The sequence below is a fragment of the Rhinopithecus roxellana genome, chromosome 3 (genome assembly GCF_007565055.1).
Source record: "Rhinopithecus roxellana isolate Shanxi Qingling chromosome 3, ASM756505v1, whole genome shotgun sequence".
Lineage (NCBI taxonomy): Eukaryota > Metazoa > Chordata > Mammalia > Primates > Cercopithecidae > Rhinopithecus > Rhinopithecus roxellana.
In genome coordinates this window covers 3617073-3635065 of record NC_044551.1, presented here as the reverse complement: position 1 = coordinate 3635065, position 17993 = coordinate 3617073, and positions in this window count along the sequence as shown.

Below are 17993 nucleotides of genomic sequence, written 5' to 3'. Positions count from 1 at the left end.
ATGAGCTCCCAATATCTTTGCAGAACACAAGATCACAGAGTTAGCAAAAACTGTTCCAAGAAGGGAAGGGTGGAAACTCTGTGTGATGAAGTCACACTCGAAAGCCATCTCTCAGTAAGCTTCTCTCTAGTTTTATCTGAAGATATATCCTTTTTCACCATGGGCCCCTATGGGCTCCCAAATCTCACTTTGCAGATTCCACGAAAAGGAGTGTTAGCAAACTGCTTCCTGAGAAACTAAGCAGTAGACTCTGGGAGAGAATTCAGAGAGCAGAAAAGAAGTTTCTCAGAAAGCTTCTTTCACGATTTGAACTGATGATATTTCCTTTATCACGCAGGCCTCAATGCGATTCAAAGAAGTCCTCCTCAGGTTCCTCAAAACATGATAGTGGATGCTGCATGAAACATAAGTGTAACTCTGAGAGATGAATTCACACATCACCAAGAAGTTTCTAACAAAGCTTTCTTTCTAGTTTTCATCTGAGGATACTTCCTTTGTCACCGTAAGCTTCATTACGTTCAGAGGTATCCCATTGCAGATTTCCAGAAAACTGTGTTAGCAAACTGAACACTGAAGACAAACGTGTAACTCTGTGAGTTGCATTCACACATCGAAATGCAGTTTCTCAGAAGGCTTCTTTCCAGTTTTGATCTGAGGTTATTTCCTTTTTCACCATAGCCCACAATGAGCTCCCAAATATCACTTTGCAGAACACAAGATAACAGAGTTAGCAAACTGTTCCAAGAAGGGAAGGGTGGAACTCTGTGTGATGAAGTCACACATCAGAAAGCAATCTCTCAGTAAGCTTCTCTCTAGTTATTATCTGAAGATATATCCTTTTTCACCATGGGCCCCTATGGGCTCCCAAATCTCACTTTGCAGATTCCACGAAAAGAGTGTTAGCAAACTGCTTCCTGAGAACTAAGCAGTAACTCTGGGAGAGGAATTCAGAGAGCAGAAAGAAGTTTCTCAGAAAGCTTCTTTCACGATTTGAACTGATGATATTTCCTTTATCACCGCAGGCCTCAATGCGATTCAAAGAAGTCCTCCTCAGGTTCCTCAAAAACACTGATAGTGGACTGCTGCATGAAACATAAGTGTAACTCTGAGAGATGAATTCACACATCACCAAGAAGTTTCTAACAAAGCTTCTTTCTAGTTTTCATCTGAGGATACTTCCTTTGTCACCGTAAGCTTCATTACGTTCAGAGGTATCCCATTGCAGATTTCCAGAAAACTGTGTTAGCAAACTGAACACTGAAGACAAACGTGTAACTCTGTGAGTTGCATTCACACATCGAAATGCAGTTTCTCAGAAGGCTTCTTTCCAGTTTTGATCTGAGGTTATTTCCTTTTTCACCATAGCCCACAATGAGCTCCCAAATATCACTTTGCAGAACACAAGATAACAGAGTTAGCAAACTGTTCCAAGAAGGGAAGGGTGGAACTCTGTGTGATGAAGTCACACATCAGAAAGCAATCTCTCAGTAAGCTTCTCTCTAGTTATTATCTGAAGATATATCCTTTTTCACCATGGGCCCCTATGGGCTCCCAAATCTCACTTTGCAGATTCCACGAAAAGAGTGTTAGCAAACTGCTTCCTGAGAACTAAGCAGTAACTCTGGGAGAGGAATTCAGAGAGCAGAAAGAAGTTTCTCAGAAAGCTTCTTTCACGATTTGAACTGATGATATTTCCTTTATCACCGCAGGCCTCAATGCGATTCAAAGAAGTCCTCCTCAGGTTCCTCAAAAACACTGATAGTGGACTGCTGCATGAAACATAAGTGTAACTCTGAGAGATGAATTCACACATCACCAAGAAGTTTCTAACAAAGCTTCTTTCTAGTTTTCATCTGAGGATACTTCCTTTGTCACCGTAAGCTTCATTACGTTCAGAAGGTATCCCATTGCAGATTTCCAGAAAACTGTGTTAGCAAACTGAACACTGAAGACAAACGTGTAACTCTGTGAGTTGCATTCACACATCGAAATGCAGTTTCTCAGAAGGCTTCTTTCCAGTTTTGATCTGAGGTTATTTCCTTTTTCACCATAGCCCACAATGAGCTCCCAAATATCACTTTGCAGAACACAAGATAACAGAGTTAGCAAACTGTTCCAAGAAGGGAAGGGTGGAACTCTGTGTGATGAAGTCACACATCAGAAAGCAATCTCTCAGTAAGCTTCTCTCTAGTTATTATCTGAAGATATATCCTTTTTCACCATGGGCCCCTATGGGCTCCCAAATCTCACTTTGCAGATTCCACGAAAAGAGTGTTAGCAAACTGCTTCCTGAGAACTAAGCAGTAACTCTGGGAGAGGAATTCAGAGAGCAGAAAGAAGTTTCTCAGAAAGCTTCTTTCACGATTTGAACTGATGATATTTCCTTTATCACCGCAGGCCTCAATGCGATTCAAAGAAGTCCTCCTCAGGTTCCTCAAAAACACTGATAGTGGACTGCTGCATGAAACATAAGTGTAACTCTGAGAGATGAATTCACACATCACCAAGAAGTTTCTAACAAAGCTTCTTTCTAGTTTTCATCTGAGGATACTTCCTTTGTCACCGTAAGCTTCATTACGTTCAGAAGTATCCCATTGCAGATTTCCAGAAAACTGTGTTAGCAAACTGAACACTGAAGACAAACGTGTAACTCTGTGAGTTGCATTCACACATCGAAATGCAGTTTCTCAGAAGGCTTCTTTCCAGTTTTGATCTGAGGTTATTTCCTTTTTCACCATAGCCCACAATGAGCTCCCAAATATCACTTTGCAGAACACAAGATAACAGAGTTAGCAAACTGTTCCAAGAAGGGAAGGGTGGAACTCTGTGTGATGAAGTCACACATCAGAAAGCAATCTCTCAGTAAGCTTCTCTCTAGTTATTATCTGAAGATATATCCTTTTTCACCATGGGCCCCTATGGGCTCCCAAATCTCACTTTGCAGATTCCACGAAAAGAGTGTTAGCAAACTGCTTCCTGAGAACTAAGCAGTAACTCTGGGAGAGGAATTCAGAGAGCAGAAAGAAGTTTCTCAGAAAGCTTCTTTCACGATTTGAACTGATGATATTTCCTTTATCACCGCAGGCCTCAATGCGATTCAAAGAAGTCCTCCTCAGGTTCCTCAAAAACACTGATAGTGGACTGCTGCATGAAACATAAGTGTAACTCTGAGAGATGAATTCACACATCACCAAGAAGTTTCTAACAAAGCTTCTTTCTAGTTTTCATCTGAGGATACTTCCTTTGTCACCGTAAGCTTCATTACGTTCAGAAGTATCCCATTGCAGATTTCCAGAAAACTGTGTTAGCAAACTGAACACTGAAGACAAACGTGTAACTCTGTGAGTTGCATTCACACATCGAAATGCAGTTTCTCAGAAGGCTTCTTTCCAGTTTTGATCTGAGGTTATTTCCTTTTTCACCATAGCCCACAATGAGCTCCCAAATATCACTTTGCAGAACACAAGATAACAGAGTTAGCAAACTGTTCCAAGAAGGGAAGGGTGGAACTCTGTGTGATGAAGTCACACATCAGAAAGCAATCTCTCAGTAAGCTTCTCTCTAGTTATTATCTGAAGATATATCCTTTTTCACCATGGGCCCCTATGGGCTCCCAAATCTCACTTTGCAGATTCCACGAAAAGAGTGTTAGCAAACTGCTTCCTGAGAACTAAGCAGTAACTCTGGGAGAGGAATTCAGAGAGCAGAAAGAAGTTTCTCAGAAAGCTTCTTTCACGATTTGAACTGATGATATTTCCTTTATCACCGCAGGCCTCAATGCGATTCAAAGAAGTCCTCCTCAGGTTCCTCAAAAACACTGATAGTGGACTGCTGCATGAAACATAAGTGTAACTCTGAGAGATGAATTCACACATCACCAAGAAGTTTCTAACAAAGCTTCTTTCTAGTTTTCATCTGAGGATACTTCCTTTGTCACCGTAAGCTTCATTACGTTCAGAAGTATCCCATTGCAGATTTCCAGAAAACTGTGTTAGCAAACTGAACACTGAAGACAAACGTGTAACTCTGTGAGTTGCATTCACACATCGAAATGCAGTTTCTCAGAAGGCTTCTTTCCAGTTTTGATCTAGGTTATTTCCTTTTTCACCATAGCCCACAATGAGCTCCCAAATATCACTTTGCAGAACACAAGATAACAGAGTTAGCAAACTGTTCCAAGAAGGGAAGGGTGGAACTCTGTGTGATGAAGTCACACATCAGAAAGCAATCTCTCAGTAAGCTTCTCTCTAGTTATTATCTGAAGATATATCCTTTTTCACCATGGGCCCCTATGGGCTCCCAAATCTCACTTTGCAGATTCCACGAAAAGAGTGTTAGCAAACTGCTTCCTGAGAACTAAGCAGTAACTCTGGGAGAGGAATTCAGAGAGCAGAAAGAAGTTTCTCAGAAAGCTTCTTTCACGATTTGAACTGATGATATTTCCTTTATCACCGCAGGCCTCAATGCGATTCAAAGAAGTCCTCCTCAGGTTCCTCAAAAACACTGATAGTGGACTGCTGCATGAAACATAAGTGTAACTCTGAGAGATGAATTCACACATCACCAAGAAGTTTCTAACAAAGCTTCTTTCTAGTTTTCATCTGAGGATACTTCCTTTGTCACCGTAAGCTTCATTACGTTCAGAAGTATCCCATTGCAGATTTCCAGAAAACTGTGTTAGCAAACTGAACACTGAAGACAAACGTGTAACTCTGTGAGTTGCATTCACACATCGAAATGCAGTTTCTCAGAAGGCTTCTTTCCAGTTTTGATCTGAGGTTATTTCCTTTTTCACCATAGCCCACAATGAGCTCCCAAATATCACTTTGCAGAACACAAGATAACAGAGTTAGCAAACTGTTCCAAGAAGGGAAGGGTGGAACTCTGTGTGATGAAGTCACACATCAGAAAGCAATCTCTCAGTAAGCTTCTCTCTAGTTATTATCTGAAGATATATCCTTTTTCACCATGGGCCCCTATGGGCTCCCAAATCTCACTTTGCAGATTCCACGAAAAGAGTGTTAGCAAACTGCTTCCTGAGAACTAAGCAGTAACTCTGGGAGAGGAATTCAGAGAGCAGAAAGAAGTTTCTCAGAAAGCTTCTTTCACGATTTGAACTGATGATATTTCCTTTATCACCGCAGGCCTCAATGCGATTCAAAGAAGTCCTCCTCAGGTTCCTCAAAACACTGATAGTGGACTGCTGCATGAAACATAAGTGTAACTCTGAGAGATGAATTCACACATCACCAAGAAGTTTCTAACAAAGCTTCTTTCTAGTTTTCATCTGAGGATACTTCCTTTGTCACCGTAAGCTTCATTACGTTCAGAAGTATCCCATTGCAGATTTCCAGAAAACTGTGTTAGCAAACTGAACACTGAAGACAAACGTGTAACTCTGTGAGTTGCATTCACACATCGAAATGCAGTTTCTCAGAAGGCTTCTTTCCAGTTTTGATCTGAGGTTATTTCCTTTTTCACCATAGCCCACAATGAGCTCCCAAATATCACTTTGCAGAACACAAGATAACAGAGTTAGCAAACTGTTCCAAGAAGGGAAGGGTGGAACTCTGTGTGATGAAGTCACACATCAGAAAGCAATCTCTCAGTAAGCTTCTCTCTAGTTATTATCTGAAGATATATCCTTTTTCACCATGGGCCCTATGGGCTCCCAAATCTCACTTTGCAGATTCCACGAAAAGAGTGTTAGCAAACTGCTTCCTGAGAACTAAGCAGTAACTCTGGGAGAGGAATTCAGAGAGCAGAAAGAAGTTTCTCAGAAAGCTTCTTTCACGATTTGAACTGATGATATTTCCTTTATCACCGCAGGCCTCAATGCGATTCAAAGAAGTCCTCCTCAGGTTCCTCAAAAACACTGATAGTGGACTGCTGCATGAAACATAAGTGTAACTCTGAGAGATGAATTCACACATCACCAAGAAGTTTCTAACAAAGCTTCTTTCTAGTTTTCATCTGAGGATACTTCCTTTGTCACCGTAAGCTTCATTACGTTCAGAAGTATCCCATTGCAGATTTCCAGAAAACTGTGTTAGCAAACTGAACACTGAAGACAAACGTGTAACTCTGTGAGTTGCATTCACACATCGAAATGCAGTTTCTCAGAAGGCTTCTTTCCAGTTTTGATCTGAGGTTATTTCCTTTTTCACCATAGCCCACAATGAGCTCCCAAATATCACTTTGCAGAACACAAGATAACAGAGTTAGCAAACTGTTCCAAGAAGGGAAGGGTGGAACTCTGTGTGATGAAGTCACACATCAGAAAGCAATCTCTCAGTAAGCTTCTCTCTAGTTATTATCTGAAGATATATCCTTTTTCACCATGGGCCCTATGGGCTCCCAAATCTCACTTTGCAGATTCCACGAAAAGAGTGTTAGCAAACTGCTTCCTGAGAACTAAGCAGTAACTCTGGGAGAGGAATTCAGAGAGCAGAAAGAAGTTTCTCAGAAAGCTTCTTTCACGATTTGAACTGATGATATTTCCTTTATCACCGCAGGCCTCAATGCGATTCGAAGAAGTCCTCCTCAGGTTCCTCAAAAACACTGATAGTGGACTGCTGCATGAAACATAAGTGTAACTCTGAGAGATGAATTCACACATCACCAAGAAGTTTCTAACAAAGCTTCTTTCTAGTTTTCATCTGAGGATACTTCCTTTGTCACCGTAAGCTTCATTACGTTCAGAAGTATCCCATTGCAGATTTCCAGAAAACTGTGTTAGCAAACTGAACACTGAAGACAAACGTGTAACTCTGTGAGTTGCATTCACACATCGAAATGCAGTTTCTCAGAAGGCTTCTTTCCAGTTTTGATCTGAGGTTATTTCCTTTTTCACCATAGCCCACAATGAGCTCCCAAATATCACTTTGCAGAACACAAGATAACAGAGTTAGCAAACTGTTCCAAGAAGGGAAGGGTGGAACTCTGTGTGATGAAGTCACACATCAGAAAGCAATCTCTCAGTAAGCTTCTCTCTAGTTATTATCTGAAGATATATCCTTTTTCACCATGGGCCCCTATGGGCTCCCAAATCTCACTTGCAGATTCCACGAAAAGAGTGTTAGCAAACTGCTTCCTGAGAACTAAGCAGTAACTCTGGGAGAGGAATTCAGAGAGCAGAAAGAAGTTTCTCAGAAAGCTTCTTTCACGATTTGAACTGATGATATTTCCTTTATCACCGCAGGCCTCAATGCGATTCGAAAAAGTCCTCCTCAGGTTCCTCAAAAACACTGATAGTGGACTGCTGCATGAAACATAAGTGTAACTCTGAGAGATGAATTCACACATCACCAAGAGGTTTCTAACAAAGCTTCTTTCCAGTTTTCATCTGAGGATACTTCCTTTGTCACCGTAAGCTTCATTACGTTCAGAAGTATCCCATTGCAGATTTCCAGAAAACTGTGTTAGCAAACTGAACACTGAAGACAAACGTGTAACTCTGTGAGTTGCATTCACACATCGAAATGCAGTTTCTCAGAAGGCTTCTTTCCAGTTTTGATCTGAGGTTATTTCCTTTTTCACCATAGCCCACAATGAGCTCCCAAATATCACTTTGCAGAACACAAGATAACAGAGTTAGCAAACTGTTCCAAGAAGGGAAGGGTGGAACTCTGTGTGATGAAGTCACACATCAGAAAGCAATCTCTCAGTAAGCTTCTCTCTAGTTATTATCTGAAGATATATCCTTTTTCACCATGGGCCCCTATGGGCTCCCAAATCTCACTTTGCAGATTCCACGAAAAGAGTGTTAGCAAACTGCTTCCTGAGAACTAAGCAGTAACTCTGGGAGAGGAATTCAGAGAGCAGAAAGAAGTTTCTCAGAAAGCTTCTTTCACGATTTGAACTGATGATATTTCCTTTATCACCGCAGGCCTCAATGCGATTCAAAGAAGTCCTCCTCAGGTTCCTCAAAAACACTGATAGTGGACTGCTGCATGAAACATAAGTGTAACTCTGAGAGATGAATTCACACATCACCAAGAAGTTTCTAACAAAGCTTCTTTCTAGTTTTCATCTGAGGATACTTCCTTTGTCACCGTAAGCTTCATTACGTTCAGAAGTATCCCATTGCAGATTTCCAGAAAACTGTGTTAGCAAACTGAACACTGAAGACAAACGTGTAACTCTGTGAGTTGCATTCACACATCGAAATGCAGTTTCTCAGAAGGCTTCTTTCCAGTTTTGATCTGAGGTTATTTCCTTTTTCACCATAGCCCACAATGAGCTCCCAAATATCACTTTGCAGAACACAAGATAACAGAGTTAGCAAACTGTTCCAAGAAGGGAAGGGTGGAACTCTGTGTGATGAAGTCACACATCAGAAAGCAATCTCTCAGTAAGCTTCTCTCTAGTTATTATCTGAAGATATATCCTTTTTCACCATGGGCCCCTATGGGCTCCCAAATCTCACTTTGCAGATTCCACGAAAAGAGTGTTAGCAAACTGCTTCCTGAGAACTAAGCAGTAACTCTGGGAGAGGAATTCAGAGAGCAGAAAGAAGTTTCTCAGAAAGCTTCTTTCACGATTTGAACTGATGATATTTCCTTTATCACCGCAGGCCTCAATGCGATTCAAAGAAGTCCTCCTCAGGTTCCTCAAAAACACTGATAGTGGACTGCTGCATGAAACATAAGTGTAACTCTGAGAGATGAATTCACACATCACCAAGAAGTTTCTAACAAAGCTTCTTTCTAGTTTTCATCTGAGGATACTTCCTTTGTCACCGTAAGCTTCATTACGTTCAGAAGTATCCCATTGCAGATTTCCAGAAAACTGTGTTAGCAAACTGAACACTGAAGACAAACGTGTAACTCTGTGAGTTGCATTCACACATCGAAATGCAGTTTCTCAGAAGGCTTCTTTCCAGTTTTGATCTGAGGTTATTTCCTTTTTCACCATAGCCCACAATGAGCTCCCAAATATCACTTTGCAGAACACAAGATAACAGAGTTAGCAAACTGTTCCAAGAAGGGAAGGGTGGAACTCTGTGTGATGAAGTCACACATCAGAAAGCAATCTCTCAGTAAGCTTCTCTCTAGTTATTATCTGAAGATATATCCTTTTTCACCATGGGCCCCTATGGGCTCCCAAATCTCACTTTGCAGATTCCACGAAAAGAGTGTTAGCAAACTGCTTCCTGAGAACTAAGCAGTAACTCTGGGAGAGGAATTCAGAGAGCAGAAAGAAGTTTCTCAGAAAGCTTCTTTCACGATTTGAACTGATGATATTTCCTTTATCACCGCAGGCCTCAATGCGATTCGAAGAAGTCCTCCTCAGGTTCCTCAAAAACACTGATAGTGGACTGCTGCATGAAACATAAGTGTAACTCTGAGAGATGAATTCACACATCACCAAGAAGTTTCTAACAAAGCTTCTTTCTAGTTTTCATCTGAGGATACTTCCTTTGTCACCGTAAGCTTCATTACGTTCAGAAGTATCCCATTGCAGATTTCCAGAAAACTGTGTTAGCAAACTGAACACTGAAGACAAACGTGTAACTCTGTGAGTTGCATTCACACATCGAAATGCAGTTTCTCAGAAGGCTTCTTTCCAGTTTTGATCTGAGGTTATTTCCTTTTTCACCATAGCCCACAATGAGCTCCCAAATATCACTTTGCAGAACACAAGATAACAGAGTTAGCAAACTGTTCCAAGAAGGGAAGGGTGGAACTCTGTGTGATGAAGTCACACATCAGAAAGCAATCTCTCAGTAAGCTTCTCTCTAGTTATTATCTGAAGATATATCCTTTTTCACCATGGGCCCCTATGGGCTCCCAAATCTCACTTTGCAGATTCCACGAAAAGAGTGTTAGCAAACTGCTTCCTGAGAACTAAGCAGTAACTCTGGGAGAGGAATTCAGAGAGCAGAAAGAAGTTTCTCAGAAAGCTTCCTTCACGATTTGAACTGATGATATTTCCTTTATCACCGCAGGCCTCAATGCGATTCAAAGAAGTCCTCCTCAGTTTCCTCAAAAACACTGATAGTGGACTGCTGCATGAAACATAAGTGTAACTCTGAGAGATGAATTCACACATCACCAAGAAGTTTCTAACAAGCTTCTTTCTAGTTTTCATCTGAGGATACTTCCTTTGTCACCGTAAGCTTCATTACGTTCAGAAGTATCCCATTGCAGATTTCCAGAAAACTGTGTTAGCAAACTGAACACTGAAGACAAACGTGTAACTCTGTGAGTTGCATTCACACATCGAATGCAGTTTCTCAGAAGGCTTCTTTCCAGTTTTGATCTGAGGTTATTTCCTTTTCACCATAGCCCACAATGAGCTCCCAAATATCACTTTGCAGAACACAAGATAACAGAGTTAGCAAACTGTTCCAAGAAGGGAAGGGTGGAACTCTGTGTGATGAAGTCACACATCAGAAAGCAATCTCTCAGTAAGCTTCTCTCTAGTTATTATCTGAAGATATATCCTTTTCACCATGGGCCCCTATGGGCTCCCAAATCTCACTTTGCAGATTCCACGAAAAGAGTGTTAGCAAACTGCTTCCTGAGAACTAAGCAGTAACTCTGGGAGAGGAATTCAGAGAGCAGAAAGAAGATTCTCAGAAAGCTTCTTTCACGATTTGAACTGATATTTCCTTTATCACCGCAGGCCTCACTGCGATTCAAAGAAGTCCTCCTCAGGTTCCTTAAAAACACTGATAGTGGACTGCTGCATGAAACATAAGTGTAACTCTGAGAGATGAATTCACACATCACCAAGAAGTTTCTAACAAAGCTTCTTTCTAGTTTTCATCTGAGGATACTTCCTTTGTCACCGTAAGCTTCATTACGTTCAGAAGTATCCCATTGCAGATTTCCAGAAACTGTGTTAGCAAACTGAACACTGAAGACAAACGTGTAACTCTGTGAGTTGCATCACACATCGAAATGCAGTTTCTCAGAAGGCTTTCTTTCCAGTTTTGATCTGAGGTTATTTCCTTTTTTCACCATAGCCCACAATGAGCTCCCAAATATCACTTTGCAGAACACAAGATAACAGAGTTAGCAAACTGTTCCAAGAAGGGAAGGGTGGAACTCTGTGTGATGAAGTCACACATCAGAAAGCAATCTCTCAGTAAGCTTCTCTCTACTTATTATCTGAAGATATATCCTTTTTCACCATGGGCCCCTATGGGCTCCCAAATCTCACTTTGCAGATTACACGAAAAGAGTGTTAGCAAACTACTTCCTGACAACAAAGCAGTAACTCTGGGAGAGGAATTCAGAGAGCCGAAAGAAGTTTCTCAGATAGCTTCTTTCACGACTTGAACTGATGATATTTCCTTTATCACCGCAGGCCTCAATGCGATTCAACAAGTCCTCCTCAGGTTCCTCAAAAACACTGATAGTGGACTGCTGCATGAAACATAAGTGTAACTCTGAGAGATGAATTCACACATCACCAGGAAGTTTCTAACAAAGCTTCTTTCTAGTTTTCATCTGAGGATACTTCCTTTGTTACAGTAAGCTTCATTACGTTCAGAAGTATCCCATTGCAGATTTCCAGAAAACTGTGTTAGCAAACTGAACACTGAAGACAAACGTGTAACTCTGTGAGTTGCATTCACACATCGAAATGCAGTTTCTCAGAAGGCTTCTTTCCAGTTTTGATCTGAGGTTATTTCCTTTTTCACCATAGCCTACAATGAGCTCCCAAATATCACTTTGCAGAACACAAGATAACAGAGTTAGCAAACTGTTCCAAGAAGGGAAGGGTGGAACTCTGTGTGATGAAGTCACACATCAGAAAGCAATCTCTCAGTAAGCTTCTCTCTAGTTATTATCTGAAGATATATCCTTTTTCACCATGGGCCCCTATGGCTCCCAAATCTCACTTTGCAGATTCCACGAAAAGAGTGTTAGCAAACTGCTTCCTGAGAACTAAGCAGTAACTCTGGAGAGGAATTCAGAGAGCAGAAAGAAGTTTCTCAGAAAGCTTCTTTCACGATTTGAACTGATGATATTTCCTTTATCACCGCAGGCCTCAATGCGATTCAAAGAAGTCCTCCTCAGGTTCCTAAAAACACTGATAGTGGACTGCTGCATGAAACATAAGTGTAACTCTGAGAGATGAATTCACACATCACCAAGAAGTTTCTAACAAAGCTTCTTTCTAGTTTTCATCTGAGGATACTTCCTTTGTCACCGTAAGCTTCATTACGTTCAGAAGTATCCCATTGCAGATTTCCAGAAAACTGTGTTAGCAAACTGAACACTGAAGACAAACGTGTAACTCTGTGAGTTGCATGCACACATCGAAATGCAGTTTCTCAGAAGGCTTCTTTCCAGTTTTGATCTGAGGTTATTTCCTTTTTCACCATAGCCCACAATGAGCTCCCAAATATCACTTTGCAGAACACAAGATAACAGAGTTAGCAAACTGTTCCAAGAAGGGAAGGGTGGATCTCTGTGTGATGAAGTCACACATCAGAAAGCAATCTCTCAGTAAGCTTCTCTCTAGTTATTATCTGAAGATATATCCTTTTTCACCATGGGCCCCTAGGGCTCCCAAATCTCACTTTGCAGATTCCACGAAAAGAGTGTTAGCAAACTGCTTCCTGAGAACTAAGCAGTAACTCTGGGAGAGGAATTCAGAGAGCAGAAAGAAGTTTCTCAGAAAGCTTCTTTCACGATTTGAACTGATGATATTCCTTTATCACCGCAGGCCTCAATGCGATTCAAAGAAGTCCTCCTCAGGTACCTTAAAAACACTGATAGTGGACTGCTGCATGAAACATAAGTGTAACTCTGAGAGATGAATTCACACATCACCAAGAAGTTTCTAACAAAGCTTCTTTCTAGTTTTCATCTGAGGATACTTCCTTTGTCACCGTAAGCTTCATTACGTTCAGAAGTATCCCATTGCAGATTTCCAGAAAACTGTGTAGCAAACTGAACAATGAAGACAAACGTGTAACTCTGTGAGTTGCATTCACACATCGAAATGCAGTTTTCTCAGAAGGCTTCTTTCCAGTTTTGATCTGAGGTTATTTCCTTTTTCACCATAGCCCACAATGAGCTCCCAAATATCACTTTGCAGAACACAAGATAACAGAGTTAGCAAACTGTTCCAAGAAGGGAAGGGTGGAACTCTGTGTGATGAAGTCACACATCAGAAAGCAATCTCTCAGTAAGCTTCTCTCTAGTTATTATCTGAAGATTATCCTTTTTCACATGGGCCCTATGGCTCCAAATCTCACTTGCAGATTCCACGAAAGGTGTAGCAAATGCTTCCTGAGAACTCAGAGTAAAACTCTTTAGAGGGAAAGAATTCAGAGATCAGAAATAATTTTCAGAAAGCTTCTTTCACGTTTGAAATGATATTTCCTTTCACTCAGCAGCCTCATTACGATCCAAGAAGCCCCCTCCATTATTTCCAAAACACTGATATGAACTTTACATGAAACAAAGTGTAACTCTAGAGTGAATTCGATCACAAAGAGTTTCTTTTTTTTTTTTTTTTTTTTTTTTTTTTTTTTTTTTTTTTTTTTTTTTTTTTTTTTTATTATACTTTAAGTTCTAGGGTACATGTGCATAACGTGCAGGTTTGTTACATATGTATACTTATGCCATGTTGGTGTGCTGCACCCATCAACTCGTCAGCACCCATCAATTCATCATTTATATCATGTATAACTCCCCAATGCAATCCCTCCCTCCTCCCCCCTCCCCCCTCCCCATGATAGACCCCAGTGTGTGATGTTCCCCTTCCCGAGTCCAAGTGATCTCATTGTTCAGTTCCCACCTATGAGTGAGAACATGCGGTGTTTGGTTTTCTCTTCTTGTGATAGTTTGCTAAGAATGATGGTTTCCAGCTGCATCCATGTCCCTACAAAGGACGCAAACTCATCCTTTTTTATGGCTGCATAGTATTCCATGGTGTATATGTGCCACATTTTCTTAATCCAGTCTGTCACAGATGGACATTTGGGTTGATTCCAAGTCTTTGCTATTGTGAATAGTGCCGCAATAAACATACGTGTACATGTGTCTTTGTAGTAGACTAATTTATAATCCTTTGGGTATATACCCAGTAGTGGGATGGCTGGGTCATATGGTACATCTAGTTCTAGATCCTTGAGGAATTGCCATACTGTTTTCCATAATGGTTGAACTAGTTTACAATCCCACCAACAGTGTAAAAGTGTTCCTATTTCTCCACATCCTCTCCAACACCTGTTGTTTCCTGACTTCTTAATGATTGCCATTCTAACTGGTGTGAGATGGTATCTCATTGTGGTTTTGATTTGCATTTCTCTGATGGCCAGTGATGATGAGCATTTTTTCATGTGTCTGTTGGCTGTATGAATATCTTCTTTTGAGAAATGTCTGTTCATATCCTTTCCCCACTTTTTGATGGGGTTGTTTGTTTTTTTCTCGTATATTTGTTTGAGTTCTTTGTAGATTCTGGATATTAGCCCTTTGTCAGATGAGTAGGTTGCAAAAATTTTCTCCCATTCTGTAGGTTGCCTGTTCACTCTGATGGTAGTTTCTTTTGCTGTGCAAAAGCTCTTTAGTTTAATTAGATCCCATTTGTCAATTATGGCTTTTGCTGCCGTTGCTTTTGGTGTTTTAGACATGAAGTCCTTGCCCATGCCTATGTCCTGAATGGTACTACCTAGATTTTCTTCTAGGGTTTTTATGGTATTAGGTCTAACATTTAAGTCTCTAATCCATCTTGAATTAATCTTCGTATAAGGGGTAAGGAAAGGATCCAGTTTCAGCTTTCTACTTATGGCTAGCCAATTTTCCCAGCACCATTTATTAAATAGGGAATCCTTTCCCCATTTCTTGTTTCTCTCAGGTTTGTCAAAGATCAGATGGCTGTAGATGTGCGGTATTATTTCTGAGGACTCTGTTCTGTTCCATTGGTCTATATCTCTGTTTTGGTACCAGTACCATGCTGTTTTGGTTACTGTAGCCTTGTAGTATAGTTTGAAGTCAGGTAGCGTGACGCCTCCAGCTTTGTCCTTTTGACTTAGGATTGTCTTGGCAATGCGGGCTCTTTTTTGGTTCCATATGAACTTTAAAGCAGTTTTTTCCAATTCTGTGAAGAAAGTCATTGGTAGCTTGATGGGGATGGCATTGAATCTATAAATAACCTTGGGGAGTATGGCCATTTTCACGATATTGATTCTTCCTATCCATGAGCATGGTATGTTCTTCCATTTGTTTGTGTCCTCTTTGATTTCACTGAGCAGTGGTTTGTAGTTCTCCTTGAAGAGGTCCTTTACATCCCTTGTAAGCTGGATTCCTAGGTATTTTATTCTCTTTGAAGCAATTGTGAATGGAAGTTCATTCCTGATTTGGCTCTCTGCTTGTCTGTTGCTGGTGTATAAGAATGCTTGTGATTTTTGCACATTAATTTTGTATCCTGAGACTTTGCTGAAGTTGCTTATCAGCTTAAGGAGATTTTGGGCTGAGACGATGGGGTTTTCTAAATATACAATCATGTCATCTGCAAACAGGGACAATTTGACTTCTTCTTTTCCTAACTGGATACCCTTGATTTCTTTCTCTTGCCTGATTGCCCTAGCCAGAACTTCCAACACTATGTTGAATAGGAGTGGTGAGAGAGGGCATCCCTGTCTTGTGCCAGTTTTCAAAGGGAATTTTTCCAGTTTTTGCCCATTCAGTATGATATTAGCTGTGGGTTTGTCATAAATAGCTCTTATTATTTTGAGGTACGTTCCATCAATACCGAATTTATTGAGCGTTTTTAGCATGAAGGGCTGTTGAATTTTGTCAAAAGCCTTTTCTGCATCTATTGAGACAATCATGTGGTTCTTGTCTTTGGTTCTGTTTATATGCTGGATTACGTTTATTGATTTGCGAATGTTGAACCAGCCTTGCATCCCAGGGATGAAGCCCACTTGATCATGGTGGATAAGCTTTTTGATGTGCTGCTGAATCCGGTTTGCCAGTATTTTATTGAGGATTTTTGCATCAATGTTCATCAGGGATATTGGTCTAAAATTCTCTTTTTTTGTTGTGTCTCTGCCAGGCTTTGGTATCAGGATGATGTTGGCCTCATAAAATGAGTTAGGGAGGATTCCCTCTTTTTCTATTGATTGGAATAGTTTCAGAAGGAATGGTACCAGCTCCTCCTTGTACCTCTGGTAGAATTCAGCTGTGAATCCATCTGGTCCTGGACTTTTTTTGGTGGGTAGGCTATTAATTGTTGCCTCAATTTCAGAGCCTGCTATTGGTCTATTCAGGGATTCAACTTCTTCCTGGTTTAGCCTTGGGAGAGTGTAAGTGTCCAGGAAATTATCCATTTCTTCTAGATTTTCTAGTTGATTTGCGTAGAGGCGTTTATAGTATTCTCTGATGGTAGTTTGTATTTCTGTGGGGTCAGTGGTGATATCCCCTTTATCATTTTTTATTGCATCTATTTGATTCCTCTCTCTTTTTTTCTTTATTAGCCTTGCTAGCGGTCTGTCAATTTTGTTGATCTTTTCAAAAAACCAACTCCTGGATTCATTGATTTTTTGGAGGGTTTTTTGTGTCTCTATCTCCTTCAGTTCTGCTCTGATCTTAGTTATTTCTTGCCTTCTGCTAGCTTTTGAATGTGATTGCTCTTGCCTCTCTAGTTCTTTTAATTGTGATGTTAGAGTGTCAATTTTAGATCTTTCCTGCTTTCTCTTGTGGGCATTTAGTGCTATAAATTTCCCTCTACACACTGCTTTAAATGTGTCCCAGAGATTCTGGTATGTTGTATCTTTGTTCTCATTGGTTTCAAAGAACATCTTTATTTCCGCTTTCATTTCGTTATGTACCCAGTAGTCATTCAGGAGCAGGTTGTTCAGTTTCCATGTAGTTGAGCGGTTTTGATTGAGTTTCTTAGTCCTGAGTTCTAGTTTGATTGCACTGTGGTCTGAGAGACAGTTTGTTATAATTTCTGTTCTTTTACATTTGCTGAGGAGTACTTTACTTCCAATTATGTGGTCAATTTTGGAATAAGTGCGATGTGGTGCTGAGAAGAATGTATATTCTGTTGATTTGGGGTGGAGAGTTCTATAGATGTCTATTAGGTCCGCTTGGTGCAGAGATGAGTTCAATTCCTGGATATCCTTGTTAACTTTCTGTCTCGTTGATCTGTCTAATGTTGACAGCGGAGTGTTGAAGTCCCCCATTATTATTGTATGGGAGTCTAAGTCTCTTTGTAAGTCTCTAAGGACTTGCTTTATGAATCTGGGTGCTCCTGTATTGGGTGCATATATATTTAGGAGAGTTAGCTCTTCCTGTTGAATTGATCCCTTTACCATTATGTAATGGCCTTCTTTGTCTCTTTTGATCTTTGATGGTTTAAAGTCTGTTTTATCAGAGACTAGGATTGCAACCCCTGCTTTTTTTTGTTCTCCATTTGCTTGGTAGATCTTCCTCCATCCCTTTATTTTGAGCCTATGTATGTCTCTGCATGTGAGATGGGTCTCCTGAATACAGCAGACTGATGGGTCTTGACTCTTTATCCAGTTTGCCAGTCTGTGTCTTTTAATTGGAGCATTTAGTCCATTAACATTTAAGGTTAATATTGTTATGTGTGAACTTGATCCTGCCATTATGATATTAACTGGTTATTTTGCTCGTTAGTTGATGCAGTTTCTTCCTAGCCTCGATGGTCTTTACATTTTGCCAAGTTTTTGCGATGGCTGGTACCGGTTGTTCCTTTCCATGTTTAGGGCTTCCTTCAGGGTCTCTTGTAAGGCAGGCCTGGTGGTGACAAAATCTCTAAGCATTTGCTTATCTGTAAAGGATTTTATTTCTCCTTCACTTATGAAACTTAGTTTGGCTGGATATGAAATTCTGGGTTTAAAATTCTTTTCTTTAAGAACGTTGAATATTGGCCCCCACTCTCTTCTGGCTTGTAGAGTTTCTGCCGAGAGATCTGCTGTTAGTCTGATGGGCTTCCCTTTGTGGGTGACCCGACCTTTCTCTCTGGCTGCCCTTAAGATTTTTTCCTTCATTTCAACT